Source organism: Xiphophorus maculatus, chromosome 1 (genome assembly GCF_002775205.1).
Source record: "Xiphophorus maculatus strain JP 163 A chromosome 1, X_maculatus-5.0-male, whole genome shotgun sequence".
NCBI classification, from domain to species: Eukaryota; Metazoa; Chordata; class Actinopteri; order Cyprinodontiformes; family Poeciliidae; genus Xiphophorus; species Xiphophorus maculatus.
In genome coordinates this window covers 6,929,450-6,946,746 of record NC_036443.1, presented here as the reverse complement: position 1 = coordinate 6,946,746, position 17,297 = coordinate 6,929,450, and the positions used below count along the sequence as shown (strand labels likewise).

At 42.1% G+C, this 17,297-nt stretch overlaps 1 pseudogene; it reads left to right on the top strand.

Moving 5' to 3' along the window:
• Window positions 1–2,533: 2,533 nt before the first annotated feature.
• On the top strand, window positions 2,534–15,889 carry LOC102222958 (annotated as a pseudogene).
• The last annotated feature ends 1,408 nt before the right edge of the window (window positions 15,890–17,297 follow it).

Here is a 17,297-nt window from a genome sequence, read left to right as displayed (position 1 = left end):
CGTTTTCTCCCCTGTTGTGATGTCGTGTGTGACTCGTTTTTCCCTCCTCAGATGCATTTATTAACCAGCACCTTGTGAAAGTTTTACTCCTCTTGAACTTTTCACATTTTGTCACAATCACACATTTTAATGCAACTTTATCTGGATTTCATTAGACCGCGACACAATGCAGAACGTATCTATGAGGCGAAAGGGAAATGATTTTTCAGAAAATCTTACAAGTAAGAATCTGAAAAGTGCGGCATGGATTTGTGTTCAGCTCCTCTGCGTGACCTCGACCGGCTCCTGACAGCCTGGCCGTTCTTCTTCATTAGCAGGATCGCGCTGACCCTTCTGCCGCGCCATTCTCCCTCCTAACACATGGACACACACACACACACGTTCCCTCCTCCGTGAAATCGCACACCCTGAAAACGGCGACGGCCCACCCAGCGAGGAGGTGATACTGAAACATGAAATATCAGCTCCGTAGTAAAGTGTGTGTTTGTGGTGAAACAGTGGCAGAAAGCTTGTCAGAGGAGGAGTCAGCAGCAGGACACATCCATCCATCACCAGCGATGAACAAGAGCCTGTTTATAAACAGTATATGCTGGGAATGTCTTTAATGAGACGCTTCCAGTTCCTGCAAGAACTTTTTTTCACTCTTCCTGCCAGTAAGTTCAACCCAATAGGCCCCATACGGTACAACTTAAAACTCCTTATTCTGTTATTTACTATACCAGATTTGTTTATCCCATTTCCCCTGTTGCACAAACGACTCTGTTTGCTTGTCTACTGTATGTCTAAGTAATATGTACGTCTAAATGTTGGTTTGCACTAAATGTGCGTATGAGATGAAGTGAGGCAAATCTCAGTGCTGATGACATGCCAATGGCCAAGAAAAAAAAGGGTGAAGGCTGGGCAAGACGAAAAGATGCTGAAACACAAACGGCTCATCAGAGAAAAACTCTGAAATCGGCACAGAATCACTTTAGGATTCAGTGGACCGTGTTGTTGAGTAAAGGCAACAGTGAGACAAAATAATACCAGTAGAAACACTCTTAGTTTAATCTCCTTTTTTTTTGCCTCTGCCAGTTTAGTTTGCTAATACAGTGTCTATCAGAAGTTAACATAGCCCACATTATTGGGAACGCTATAAGGGTTTTAATGGTCCATTTAAATGGTTCTTTCCCCAGGGCGGTGTGAGAGCACAAACATTAACTTCAGTGTTTTTTATAAACAGGAATTGGGTGCAAAAGTAAAAATTCAGGCCTTTATGGGAGTCCTCTGATGACTTAGTGTTGCTAATAAGCCGTTTAGATTGCCTATCATTCAGGACTGGCACTGGTGCAAAGCTAGGGAACGTTGTGGCATGTATTACTGGTACTCTTTACATACAAGGAGTACCAGTATGTGGTACTCTGTACTCTTTTGTCCATCACTGGGCTTGTCACAGATTTGTGGAATGGAGGAAAATGTCCAAATACAAAAGCTTTAAGTGACGTGGACATTCTTCCCCAGGACACCCCGAAGCCCTCCCTCTCCTGCCCTGGTTCAGATGTCGGCCCTGGACTTTGCTCTCTAAATCCAGGGGCCACTTTAAAGTGAGAGCTGGCTCCTTTGAGTGCGTCAGTAAACAGAACAGGCCGTTATCGAGCCGCAGCTACCGGCCAGCACACCGATAAAGACAGACAGACAGACACTGCGTCCAGGGTGGGATTTATGAAGTGCTGGATTTATCTCTTACAGCTTGAGTTATGAGGGACTAATGAGTTTGAAGGTCTGAACACTCCAAACGGTTTGTTTAAAAATGCTGTGGGGTTTGTCTTATCTTTTCACATCCTCTGTTTTTCAGAGCACTTTTTTTTTTTTAGAAGTCTTGATGCAATTATGTTACTAATGTCCCAATTGTCCTTCCCCTTCCTCCTCCTCTTCTTCTTCTTCTTCTCTCTCTGACACTCCTCTCCCATGGGACGAGTCCTCGTACTTAGGCCTGCGATCAACAATGTGTCCAACAGCATGACACCTCCAGAAGATCCAGGGTGACATCTGCACTGTCAGATGTCGTCTCCATCACTTAAAGCCTCTCTCGGCCCCACTTGCCTGCTCTCTGTCCTCCGCATATCCGTCAGAGGTCGGCGACTATTAGGCGGACGCTTCATCACTGCTGAACTTGTCACAGATTCGTGGAATGAAATGTGGTTCAACAATAATCCCCCCCTTTTTACTCTGCATTTAGGCCAGATTCGGTTAACAGTCATTTTTATTCCACACTCCACTCAAAGGCGATGAAGAAAGAGTTTGAAGATCAGCTGAGTCCTACTAAACACAGTCATTTTGACAGTTTTTCTGTTTTTGTGACTGGTCTGCAGCTCAATGCTGGACATTTCTGCACCAAATTTTACATTTGGTGAAACCGTACAAAGTCGTTTTTAACTTCAGTTGCTGATAATTCAGTAGCTTGCCACCAAAAGGACACTTGGTTCATTCTGTTTGAAACAGGAAGTAGGAATTCTCCATTTCCATGTCAGACAAGTGTAACAGATTTGCCCATGAAGTTTCCCTGAACCTGGAGTTTGGCTCCAACACAGTTGATCATTTCTATGCTGATAACATTCAGATCTATTGTTCTTTTCAGCCTACTGAATGTCTAAAATTACCCTCCTTGATAAACTGCCAGTCGCATCAAGCAGTGGTTCAATTACCCTTTTTCCTAAGACAGAAACACTCATCTCTCCTGAGAACCAAGCAACAGAAATCAAACTATTCCTGGGTTACTTTGGCCTCTGTCACACCGCAGCTCAGAAATCTTGGCATCACCAGGACTGATCCTGAAGTCGCTATTCTGAAAAGTGAAAGTTGAAGGTCCCTGAGTAACCCTGAGTTTCCGTATCCAACATAAGTCAGTAATTGTACCACTTTTGTTCAGTAACGAGTAATCTATTACTTCAAATCCAGTAATGGGATTGAAGTCACCCTGGGGAAAAACAAATATACTAAGTATGTTAAATTTAGGCTTTAAGTCAGACTAATCATGAGTGTACTTCACGTTCTGTTAGGATTATAAGAGAGTTCTCTTCAAATTAAAGACAGCGTGTATCATACATAAAACATTCCTGCTTCCCTTCTCTCTGGGACCGATCTCAGCTTCAGAAAGAATGATTGCCTCTCCCTCTCGCCTCTTGCCATCCTCCAGCCGGCTCCCACATTGAGTCAGTGAGAGGGGATGATAAGGGGCCGGGAGGACACCATCAATCCACCGTAAACACGCTGCACGTCTTAGGGGCCCCCCTGCTCAAGGGCTTACATGCCCTGGGTCGGGGTCGCTCCTCTGTCTTCCTCCGGCAGGACAGGCCTCGACACCCTGCTGCTTTGGCTGAACCGTCTTGCTCGGGGAGGCGGAGGTCCCGGAGACCCTTCAGTATTAACTGCTGTCTAATATTAACTGCAGCGCAAACAAATCAGCAGTAAACAAAAGGCCAGAGTAAACAAACTCCCAGGGCCTGGAAGGGGACGGGCAAACTTTTATGATTCTGTTCCTCTGGTTTTTAAGGACTAAAAAACAAAACAAAATTTCGGCTCATAAAAAAAAAAAAGTGATATATTTACTCTCTTCTGCTCTGGGAAACAAACAACTTCGCGTTCACACATTCTGACGTGCAGTGAGTGTTGAATACCTCGGAGGTCTCGTGTGATTTATCAAGTCGCAGGCAGGTCCAGCTGTGTGGACAGCGGTTCCAGCCCCGTCCTTCCCGGGTGTCCCCACTTTCCCTTTCGTCGACCCCTGAGGGACGCTCAGGCCCTCCTCCAGCACTTCATCACCACTGACGAAGAGCCTCAGCTGCACTCTTCCTCTCTGTGTGTGTGAGGTTTTTTTTAAGTATATATCAGTCGTGGAGACCTGAACACATCGCGGGGACTAAGGAATGTCTCCTCACCATCCAGATCCGTCACGTTCTGTGTGAATTCTCGGACTGCTTTTGTGTTTTCTTGGTGCAAGAAAACAGACGTAAAGGTCACAGACTGGAGAGAGGATTCCTGAGTCCAGATGAGAGAGTGGACGGAGTCTGAGATGAGCTTTCCAGCAGGGGGGTATCTCTCCACCTCGGAGGGCTACTGCTCCGCTGAGCCGCTCCAGTACTACGGTGAGTCCTCCATTACACTCCACGCTCATTCTTGATGGCATAAACATGATGGCTTTCTTTTCCATCTTTTATATTTTTAGGTGCATCTATGGAAAGTCTATCACAGAATCTTGTAGGGCCAAAGACTTAACTTTAAAAAGCACAATTTAGGTATTTTTTTCCCCCCAGTATTTGCACCTCTAGATTACACGCAAAATACATTTGACATTATTTTTCTATGGACAATTTATTCTGTAAACCGCGTGGAAGCGATTGTACCGCGATACAGTGGCGAAGCAACGAATCAATTAACCGCAAAGTGAATTAAAATGAACTAGATCATTGCCTTTCTAATGATTAATACTTTTTGAAGGGCAGTTTTGTAATGTTCCACTTTATTTGCAATTTTAGCTGAGCGTGTTATTTTTAAGTTTCTGTTTTATTCGTTGTTCTCGGTTGTCTTTGTTTTAATTTGGAGATTTGAAATATGTTCCAACGTGAAGTGTTCTTTACAAAATGAAAGTTTACTGCGCTCTGAGAGAGCAAACTTGTATTATCATGGCCTTGTCAATATCTTACTTGACGTATTATCAATATTGATAATATTGTTGTTTCAAAACAGCAATATTATGATTTATCGCAATCATCACTGGAACAATTTATTGTCCAGCGAAATGTGTTATTGTGATAAAGCTAAATAGGAGACAATGGACTCAGCTGCTGCGCAAAAATGTTAAAACACTTTTTATTGTTGCCTATTAACGTGTCAGACCTCATTTATAAAGGCAGCATATTTAAGCTGCACCGCAAACCAAAGTCCCAAGCCGATTCCAGAATTGTGTTGTTTCACAAACCCACTGAAGTAACTTCAGATTTTAGTTCAAGCAGCTAAAAGTTCATATTTTCCACTCTGGTGTTCAGAATGTAATAAAAGCTCCTGAAACAAACAAAAATGGAAATTCAAACTTAGAAATCCGAGACATTTTAAAAATCAGTAGGATGCCTGTTGTGTACATTTGAGTAAAATGGCTTGTTGAAAATTATTCATACCTTCATAACTAATGGATAGAAAATCATTTATAGGCATTACAGAAATACAACCTATTCATAACTGATGATCGGCTTTTTGCATGTTTCCACTGGTATCTCGAGGCTGGAAGGTCTCCTTGCCATAACCCTAATCTATAGCTCCTTTGAAAGGCGCTCTATCAAACTCAGACCATCACTCTGGCCAAAACATCAACTTTACGTCCAGTCAGAACTGCCAAACACTTGAGCCGAGCCGAGGGATCAAAATTGAGCCGGTTTTAGATTTTGAACCTAAAATGTGTGAATTTGTGAAAGATAAACTTAGTGTAGCAGTAAGTTGTGTCAACTTTTTATTCATTTTGTCAAAACCTCCAAGAGTTGAATAAACTAGATTAGCACTTTAACCCCCCCCCCCAAAAAAAAAGAAAGAAGAAAAAGACAGGAGTGGGACCTATTTCCCACAATGCTTAGTGGCATGTTTTTGGAAGCGCGCAACACCAATCTGACTTCTGTGTCACTAATGCAAATGTTTATTCTTAATGCAACTCACAGTTTCTGAAGCTTGATGATGACATCCTGTTCAAACTAAATGTTTCTGAATTCATTGTGATGTTCAGTAAAATTCAGGATCAAATCAGAAATTTTATTCATGCAATCTGAAACATGAAATTAAGTTATTCTAAAATATAATAAGTAGTTATTTTAACTTGAAATTGTAAGTATAAAATAATAGAGACATGTGTGCACTTTAACTAGGCCAGGGCAGTTTTTTTTCTTGCTTATTATGAAATAATTATTTGGGTTAAATTAGCAGCATTAAGTTAAAATTCACATTTCAAGATTAACGAACTTATAAAAAAAAAAAAGAAGTTTGGCTTGTCTCTTGTTATTAAATCAACGTCATGAATTTTAATTTCTCAGTCAAACCCAATATAATTTTCCTGTTGACTTAAACTGCATTGCCAAGGCAGCAGGTGGACTTTCATTTTCAAGTTGAACCACTTTCACACGTTTTACAGTAAAGAAACTTGTTGACAAAATTGTGCTCGACTGAATATGTTGTGCAGGATTTCTATTTTTAACCTTTGGAAATGAGTGAGTTTTAAAATAAAACATATTGATGAACTGAAATAAAGTAGAGTGTAGCAGCATTAATATCTCAATGACCTTTTCAATAACATCTAACAGAGTTAATGGGTCAAACCTTCTTGACCTAAAATCAAGTTATAAAGTCTTATGAAACGTCAGGCTGAACACTGTAAAAGGACATTATTATGTATTTTCCAGGCCTTTTGTAGCACAATCAATTAACTACGGTACCTTCAGTCGCTATATATCAAATATGACTTAAAAGAAATTTGAGGGCTTAAAATTGGGTCTCTGTTCTTTAGAAACTCGTCACTTTCTGAAACTCCGCCATCAGGAAGTCATCGCAATAAACCCTCCTCTATTAACCCTTTAACTAACTTTAATCTAGCTGCCAGTGTTGCACTAAGTCCTACAATGAGCTCAGCAGACGCTCAGCTCCTCCAGGTCTTGCGGAGGTCAGTTGAGGAGTCGCTGCTCTGTGAGGCCGAAGCCCAGAAACCTGAAAGCTGCAGCTCAGATGAGGACCTCCCCCTCTAAGGCTCGGTCCACCCAGGCGTTTTGCACAGCCAGGTGGTTGCCATGGGAGATTAAAAGGATTTCTAAACATGCGTGAAAGAATCAAAGCAACACTCCAAGTATGTTTTCGATGAGGGGATGGATGACGTTATAGTGTGACGTACAGCTCACATGTTATACTCATGGGCCGGGTCACTTCTGGTGTAGAGTATTTATTTAGGCTAAACTGTGAGCAGAAAGCACAGCGGCTATAGTAGCTGCTCCTAATATCCACTGAAAGCTGTTTTCTCAGCAATGGCGAACTTCTTCAGCCTGCGTCAACCCAAAGAGCGGCACGACAGGAAACAGATATGCTCACTACTGACGTCACTGTACATCTACGCCAACATAACTTTCACTAACTGAACTCAAATAAGATACATACTGTATATGTAATCATTACTTTAGCCTGCTGCTAACTCTGACGTCACATTCGGCTCGGCAGTTCAGTTCTTATGACGGCCAGACGGTACTTATCAGAGGCTACTAGCATTATAATCTATATGTATTACTTATGACCCAGCTTACCTGTGAACAGAAAGCTTATATCTTTTCTCAACAATGGCGCTCTTCTTCAGCCTCTGATGGCGAAATTCCTACATTGTTAGATATAATAGATTCTAACGCTAGTTTCTCTCTCCTCCCTCCATTGTTTACGTTTCTGTCGCTGCTGGTAACTGTCGCATAGAAACGGCGGCCACTCCCCAAGACGCGTAGTGGAAATTAAATTAAATTACAAAAGAAAATAGCAACGCAAAGTGGTTTCGATAAGTAACTGTAGTCTGACTACTGGATTTGAAATAGAAACGCGTTAGATTACTCATTACTGAAAAAAGTGGTCCGACGTCAGGAATCACTGCCTATAATGTAAAAAACTAAAGGTGTGTGTTGGGGGTAGAGGGCCTCAATTTTCATACCTTGTTCTCCTTCAATAGTGCCACATCTCTTTAAAGTAAGCTCCAGCTTTAACATAAGTTTACCAAAATGTCAAAGGTCAACAGGAAGGGTCAGTAATGTATTACTTCACAATGAGTGACTGCCTGCTTTACGCAACACAACCTCCTATCCTCTCTCTGTGACAGCTGACGAATGAGAGCTGAGCTTTTATTTTGTCGTCTTCGAGAACCCAGAGACATGAGACAGCGAAGAGAACAAGAGCGGCGTTGAGGTGGTTCAGCCGGACGGCATCATGGGATCTATTAATACTGATGAGTGTCATTAAGAGCCGGAGCGGGGCGAGCCGTGGGGGGTTGTTTAGCTCCCTGGCGTGCGTGGGATGGAAGGGGAGGCTGAGGAGTGTTTAGACAGCGCTCAGATGGTTTACAAACAGTACGAAGCACAGCCTCTGTCACACCGAGCAAGCAAGGACCCCCCCACGCCTCCTCCTCGCCCCTAACCCGCCGCCAGCGTCGTCTAATGAAGACAGGAAACATCTGGACGCAAAGAGAAGGAGAGGATAACAATGACAGAGCATAACAAGGGTGAATGAGGGCCCATCTGATCGGTCTCTTAAATTCTGAGACACAGCAGACGTTTACAAAAGATGGGTATTTGAATCATTAACATTTCAATATGTCAAACACTGATTTATCGGGAATAAGTCAGTGTTAACGGCTCATAGACGCTAACACCGACTGTGATTCGGCTGCATTTACACGCCCCTGGTAAAGATCCCTAAATGAAGTCGCCTTTTATTGAAGCAGCTGTTGATCTCAGTGTCTTTAATTAGGAAGGAAGAAAGTCTCTGTTTCACGCTAAACTAGTGTGTTTTGTTGCCAAAAGCTCAATCTCATCTGATCAAATCAAACAATTCAGAGCCTTTAAGTATGAAGGCGTATTAGGACCATTGTTTTTTACTCCTCCTTTTTCCCCCCATCTACAACGGTCAACACGCTGTCGGGTGGAATAGTTTAATATTCAACATGTTTCCGTTTTCAGTAGCAGGATAGTAAATACTTGCCTGGCATTCCTTTTAAGCTAATTGTTCAGTCAAATTAACCCCATCATCACAACAAAGCGCCACATAGAGGGTCCCACACATCAACAGACATTGATGTGTTGGACCACATCAGTCTCTGTTGAGATCAACTTGGGAACTAATTCTTCTGTTTCAAGCTACAAGACTTTGTCAGATTTCCTCCTTCCTGAAACCAACTCAGGCTTTGAAACTTCTTGTCAAGCAACATAAACAATTCTCTCATCCAGTTCTAACTAACTAACTAACTAACTAACTAACTAACTAACTAACTAACTAACTAACTAACTAACTAACTAACTAACTAACTAACTAACTAACTAACTAACTAACTAACTAACTAAGTTTAACATTAGCTAGAGAAATTAAAGGAATGCTACAAAAGACCTGCAGAAAGCTTGAAGACATTTTGACCAAAACTTAAAAATTAATGTAACTAAAGCTGGCCTCTTGGAAGGGCCTGTAAATAAATTACTGCTTCAACTGTATTTTTTTTGTTTTTTTTTAAAGATGGCCTCACATTTCCCTCAAACACGCTCTGATATGGTGGAATGATGCCAAAACATGACTGAGCAGGTTCTGCTGTTCCTGTTGCTGAAAGGCTAAGCCATAGTTAGCTTAGCCTTGAAAGGCAAACAACTTAGTAAAACAATTTAGCTTTACGCTAATCTGTCCTAAAACGTTATTCAGAAAGTGATTGTGTTCTTTGTGGCCTTTCTGCTTGGGTAGACTTCTTTTACTATCTTGTTTTTGTGAACTATCTTCGCTGTCTTTCAGTATTTCAGTAAATATTTGCTGTCCATATTAGAAAAACGTCCAGGCTTTCACAGGGTGTCCTACTCGTTACACCCGACACGTCTCTGCACGTTCTGGGAGCTTAAACAGCCTCCGATCATATCATGGATCCTGTCGCTTGTTTACGTCTGTGTCTCCATCCTCAGCAGAGCCGATCCTGACAGTGTGGCCGCTGGGTGGGCTCTCTGTTTAATCAGCGTGTAACGGCTAACTGCTCCCACAGCGACCTCATTTGTCCAGATGCACTTTCATGCGTTGCCAGGGGCCCCACATGTTCTCTCATCAGCGAACATCTCGAAGCCCCTGAACAACCCTACATGGCACGCAGAGATCTCAGCTGCATCCTGTTTAGGCAGTCTGAACGAGTTCACGAGGTCTCACTCTGGGCCTTTTATTGAGTCCCACTAGAGCGATCAATACGGTGAAGTCACTCGGGGTCGGCTAGAGCCACAGCGCTATGACGCTCTTGGCTTTCGACCAGGGTCATCTTGAAACGCTCAGTCCGATCTCGGTCATGCTTGTGGCATCTGGTTCACTCGATTGTTATGCTGTTCGCCCCTCTGGAGAGTTTTAGATGATATCATTGTGGGACACAGGAAGCGTGAAGCAAGTGAAGCGGCAGAATTATCTAAAATCAACTCCACTCTGTTATAACAACGGTATTCCCTCATCAAAAACACACCTGGAGTGCTGCTTTGACTCTTTCATGCACGTTTGAGAAATCCTTTAATCTCCACGGCAACCATTCGGCTGTGCAAAGCGCCTGGGTGGACCAAGCCCCGCCTTAGAGGACGGAGCTCCTCCTCTGAGCTTCCGCCTCAAAGAGCAGCCTCTCCCACGACTCCCCCATTCAGCTCCTCCAGACTAGCCAGCAGAAATTAGCGTAGAGTGGAACTGCACATCAACTGATCTAATTATACCAGATACTTCTCAGTGCAGCGCTGGGGGAAAAAAAAACAACCTTGCTGAAGGGTTAATATAGGAGCCATGTTGTGATGATTTCCTGAAGGCGGAGTTTCAAAAAGAGCAGGAGCTTTTTTTTTTTTTAAAGAGACAGAAGCCCATATTTAAGGTGAGTTTTTAAGTCATATTTGATGTAAGCAGCATTTTTATAACACATTTATTTGACTGTGCTATAAAAATGACATCATGTGCCTAGAAAACACATAACGTCATTTCTAATCACATATTAATGCGTACATAATTTGATTAACAAATAATTTCTAAGCAAAAATACCAATGCCACATTTTTCCTTCTTTAGTGTTTTTACTTTTAATTGTTGTGTTTTTTCTATTTTGTATATTTTTGATATTGTGTTTTCTCCACTGCTGTGTAGTAATTATTTTTCTCATGTGATTTTGTCAAATATTTCATTTATTTATTTAGTCACTTGTTCTTACTAAAAGCTTCTGTAGCTTCATGACTCTGACATGTTAAACACATTTTCTGGGATCTGACACCTTGATAACTGGTTACACTCTGATTGTGATCAAATAGCTTGTTTTTCTTTATGAACTGTGATGTCAGAGAGCATCACAGTTTATACTTTGCTGTCCAGACAGAAAAGTGTTTGTCTTTATGTTTTAATCAAACTTGTGTTTGTTTGTTTAATTATTATTATAATTTTCTCTGTTGAGTAAACTGAAATTCTTGCCTCCAGAATTTCCTAATCATCCTCTCTCCTTCCAGACGTCCTGGCCGACCCTGTGGGCTATCCTCTGCAGGACCCGGACCTCCAGCTGCTCCCTTACAGCCAACAGCAGTGTTTCCCTGCCAACCTGCCTTTCCCCTTCTACAGCTCGCCTCCTTCTTCCACCTCCTCACCTTCGTCTCTGGCTTCATCCTCTCAGCTCTGCCATCCTCCGTACCAGTACGGCTCTCACAGCCTGGAGGGCCCCTGCGATCAGGGCCCGGAGCCCCTGTCTTTGGGGCTGAATCAGGGGCTGGCACCCACAGGGCTGCCTCTCGTGCGCAGGCCTCGGATGGGGTCGGGAGGAAAGGGCAAAGGCCAGGATGAGTTGTGCGTGGTGTGTGGGGATAAAGCGTCGGGTTACCACTACAACGCTCTCACCTGCGAAGGGTGCAAAGGTACTCACTCTGAGCGCTGGCTTTAAATCTGTTCACGCTTTCAAAGCTAACGCTGGTCTGGGTTTTGACTTTAACCGCAGGTTTCTTCAGGCGCAGTGTGACTAAGAAGGCCGTGTATCACTGCAAGAGCGGCGGCGGCTGCGAGATGGACATGTACATGAGGAGGAAGTGCCAGGACTGTCGGCTGAGGAAGTGCCGCGCCGTGGGAATGCTGGCGGAGTGTAAGGAAACTAATTCAACAGGATCGACATAAAATCACTGATACTGGTCCTACAGTCGAGTTTATTTGTAGAGCTCATTTCCGCAGCAAGACGGTTTAAAGGGCTTTACACCATAAAAACATAGTACTGCCATCAGTTATGAAGTAGAGATAAATATTACATTTTGCCAAATTACATCATCAAAATCATCAAGCAAATACATTAAATGAACAATAGTATTTTAAAGTCTATTCTCTGAGATACAGGAAGCCAGTAGAAGGACTTTCTATTTTCCTGGTTTTAGTCAGAACAGGAGCAGCAGCGTTCTGGATCCCCCTGAAGCTTCCTGTTTTTTGTTGTTGTTTTTTTCAGGCAAGATACTGTTGCAGTAATCAGTGCAACTAGAGATAAACACATGTATGAGTTTCTCTGTATCTTGCTTGGACATTAATCCTTTAATTCTGGAAATGTCCTTCAGGTGACAGAAGGTCGACTTTGTGACCGTCTTTATGTGGCTCTGGAGGTTCAGTGCAGTGATAGCTTTCTTGACAGCTACAGCGCGCAACAGCACAAATGATGGAAACGTCTCCGTGTTTGGACTCCGTGTTCATATTGTCGTCGTTTACCTTTCAAGGCCTTCTGACAGAAGTTCAGTGCCAATCCAAGCGACTGAGGAAAGGAGGTAAAAGCAGGGGGCAAGAAGAGGAGGAGAGCGCAGACGGTCGGAGAGTCAGCTCCACCTGCCGGTTACCTGTGCAGGTACCGCGGCGATACCCTGAGGCCTAACCCCAGGGGTCAGGCCTGGGTTTCTTAACCCCGTCACTTTTGTCCTCCCCATTGCAGACTCAGCCGGCCACGTTGACCCGGGAACAGAAACACGTTGTGGACAGGATGGTGGAGTCTCACCGACAGTTCAGAGATCAGGACAGCAGCAGTTACATGGTGGGGACATGTGCAGACGTCACGTCCGCCCGGGCGAGGCGGCGTGCTCATGTCGCTGTCATGTGGGCAGGTGTTTGAGTGGCAGTGTGCTCTGGAAGGAGACGGCCTGATGGAGGTCCCCTCCCCACCGCTGCAAAGACTCCTGCAGTTTGCCAGAACGGTGCCGGGTGAGTCGGACGGAGGTGTTCGCTCGTTCAGAGGCGCAAATTTCTGTATCTACGGTGTTCACATAAAAAGGAGGGAAGGAAAAAGAAAAGAGATAAGATTTGAAGTTTCACAGAGACATTGTAAAGGATGAATCAACATGTTTATTTATTGATTTTGAATTTAAAACTATTTCAGTAAATGTTGTAAAAAAAAAAATTTAAAAAGGCAAAAACACAAAATCTTGCCAAGTGTTTTTGGTCTAGTTTCCAGTGTGAATATTTTAGTACGATTGAAACAAGACAAAACTTACTTAGCAGTAACTTTTCAGAAAGATATAGGAGCTTGTGTTAAGTCAGTAATTCACTAATAATGTGAAACAGTCTGCCCAGTGGACCTTACACTTTTTCATCAACATTAAGGAACTACTGACTTAAAACAAGATCCTGTATCTTGCTGAAAAGTTACTAGAGCTAAGTTAGTTTTATCTTGTTTCAAGCGTACTAAAATATTTGAATTAGAAACTACAAGACCAAAAATCCTTGGTAAGATTTTGTCCTTTTGCCGTGAACAAAACTTCTTCTTCTTCTTCTTCTTTTTATAGCACATTGAAAACATTAAAATAAAACCAACTAGTACACATACAATGAACAGGCACAAAATATATGAGGGGTATAATGGGGAAAATGTTAAAAGGACAATAAGACAAAAAAATGAATGTAAGGTCAACATCACAGGGAGGGCAAGAGAAAAAAATGTTTTCTTAATTCACTTTGAGCTCTTATGATTATACACTTAGTTTACAACAAATACTGAATTTCTTCCAATTCTTAATAAATTATGCATAAATTAGTTGAAGAGATCATCCTCTCCATGTTGAAACACTATTTATTTACTTTTATTGGTCGTAACATAATCAGAGATGAAAACCTTGCAACAGGGCCGTCCAAAGTGCGGCTATTTGTGGCCCTTGAATCTGTGAGCTTGCTGGTAAAATAAACCCAGTTCTGACCTCCGACCCAGGATTTGACCTCCTGGATTTCTCAGACCAGATGAGCCTCCTGTCTGTGTCTTCGCTGGAGGTCATGTTCCTGCTCTCTGCCCAGCAGTTCTCCAGCAACCCAGCGAGCCCCACTCCAGGTAAGGAGAAAACACACACACACACACACACACACACACACACACACACACACACACACACACACACACACACACACACACACACACACACACACACACACACACACAAGACTGGAAAAGAAGATGGCGCGCTCAGAAATGTAAAACCCACCGACTCAGAATATCTACGCGTTAAACCTGTAACTCTTGCGGCCGTGTCATCAGCCTCGCAGCTTTTCAGTGCTTCCGCTTACGGCTGGCACCGACACCTGGACCCGAAGGAAAACCTGGACATCAGGATGCCCGTCAGCTCAGGTGAGCTCATTGCATACTCTTTCATCTCCACACCCTGGACACGATCGGTCCAATAACAGCACCGGCTTTCTGCTTGGACAGGATGCAGCGAGGATCTCCTCGGCTCGGTGCTGAACTTCCTGCACAGCATGGCAGTGCTGCGTGTGACAGAAGCTGAATACACTCTGCTGACCGCCACGGCTCTGCTCTGCTCAGGTCAGACACGTCCAGTTTAGTGAAACTCTGGCTGCAGTTGTTCCGGTGAACAGAGTCTCTGAATGCACCTCTCGTTGTGTCAAATGATCTAATTTAGTTTGTGCGAATCACTGTAGCTCCGGCTGCATGTTTAGAGTTGTTTTCCTGCTGGAAGTTTATATTTTAATCTTTTCTACAGATTCTCGCTCTTGAGCTGCGGATCTCTGCAGCTCCTTTGGGCTGCGTCTCTGATTAGTGCTCTTTTTATTTTCTGATAATGGATTCAACAAAGCTTAGAAGATTGTTTTTGCAACAACTACATTAATCACACGTGGACTCTGTTGGTTAATTAGACAACTTCCTGTAGGGTATTTGTAGCTTCTTAACTACATAGCGACACATCAGACAGGCTGCGACTCTCAACGTTTTCCAGGCTTATAGCACACTGGCACTCAGTTGCTTTTAAAATAGCATTAGTTGATTTTTTTCCCCTATTTTTTAAAATCTTATTTTAGTTTTTTTTATATGTTGCTAACTGTTTTTGTTGTCCGTTTTCAAAGTCTTTTTGTGTTTCGTTGCCCTTATTCATGCAGCCAAAAATGCAGACGTTCTCATAAATCAACATGAATTTAAGTAAATGCATTCAAATGTTTTTTGATTTTAACATGTGGGAAAAAAAAAAAAGTTTTCTTTTCACAGTTATGATCCACTTTGCATCGGATTGTCACATCCAGACTCCAGGATTGGCCATCCTGAGTTTTGCATTTGTGACAAGACAAACTGTGAAAAAGGTTATGAATGCTTTGAACATATGATTTCTTTTTTTTTTTTTTTTTTTTTTGTGCGTCGCGTGCAGATCGAGCGTCCCTGCAGGCGGTTAGTGGTGTGGAGAAAATGCAGGAGCTGATCCTGGACCTGCTGTCCAGGGTGTGTGGGGCCCAGACTGGAGCAACAGGTCGCAGAGGACCGCAGCGTTTCGGCCGCCTGCTGGGCAGATTGACGGAGCTGCGCACCCTCCATCACAACTACCTCCTCCTGACAGGACAACAGCATCCACACTAATGCAGACACTGACCATGTCTTCATGTGTGAAGGCATGATAAAGACCGTCGTTCTGTCTTTTTGAGATCCGAGAGATGGACCAACAAAAGATTGTTTTTGGGTTTGTTTGTTTTTTTCATCCGACATGTCCTTTGGTCACATCGCTTCAGTGGCTTGTTGTAAACAATCTTTTTCAATATGTGTTGAAAACTGTTACCATAAACACTTCGAGGGCAGTTTGTTTTGTTGAGCAGTTTTAAAACAAAGTGTTGCCTCTGCATTTGTAAAAGTTTATCTATTAAATAAAAATTAAGAAAGAAAATGATGCAAATGACCAGTTTCTGCTGACACGCTCTTTCCTATAGGTTGGTGTATTGAAAACCCGTGAGAATATTAGCTGATTTATTTTAAAAATATATATGTTGGCTTTCTTATTTTAGGAGCCACTTCAAGCATTCAACATGCAGAGGTGAGTGAATCCTCTTCAGTATAGACAGAGCATCTGCGTAGCAATATTTGAGGAGCACTTTTGTCAATTCTGTAGCTGTGGCACACACACATATATATTATATGTATATATATATATATATATATATATATATATATATATATATATATACATATATATACTGTATATATATGCTTAATATCAAAGGCATTAAAGGAGCAACCCTCAAACTGAAGACTAAAAAAAATTAAAAACCAAGTGGTAATAAATTCTGAGTTGAATCAACACAAAATTGTGAGTTGAATCAGCGAAATCAACTAAAAAATGTAAACTTGTAAGTTTGATAAACTTAATTTAAAAAAAAAAGTAAATTCACAGGTTTAATCAAATGTAAAATTGTGAGTTATTCTTTAGATTATACTTAGCTTTTCATTTAGAGCTGCAAAACTGCATAGAATGAAGTTGAATCACTGTAAAACTGTGAGATGAATCAACGTTAAATCAGCTTAATAAAAACGTAAAATAGTGAGTTCAATCAACTTAATGACATCAAATAGCAAGTTGAATCAACGTAAAATCTACCTTGCTATAAATGACAAAGAGAGTTAGGTCAACGTAGTTTTGATTAAGCATTTTGCACTTGACGGTTAAAGTCGATGTAACTTAACCGAGGCAAAGCAACAAGGACATTTGTCAAGAGTCAAGTTGAGTGAGCAAATCTTTTTTTTTTTTTTTTACAGTGCAATATTGCTCAGTTGGAGGATGTAGATAAAGTACGGTTAGAAGATCCTCCTTTATTACAATCAAGCCTAGCATGAGTTGCTTTGTGCTTTTCACACTGCATATGGCTCTGTCCCATAGTGTCAAGATAAAAAGTTTTACTTGCACAGAATCCATTCATCTGTTGGTGACAGACGTGAACCAGTGGCGAAAACAAACACAGACACAAAAAGAGCTAGCTAGCGAGAGCAGAGGTATGTCAGCAACTACTGGTAGTCTTAACTACCTTGAGTCACAAAAGGCATTGAAGAAAGTCAAGCCTGACAGAAAACAACATATATATAAAAGTTCAGCCATCTTAAGACCTGACATTGGCATGCTTAAGGCCAACTTACTTTCTTTAAAAAAAAATCAAGACATTTTAAGGCCTTAAATTTAGATACATTGAGACTTTTAAAGGATGTGTGGACACCCTGAAGTAGCAGGAGAGGGTGTGACAATAACATTTAAATGCCTAAACTTACAAAAATCCACCGGCTGAATCTGAATTCTTTCAGAG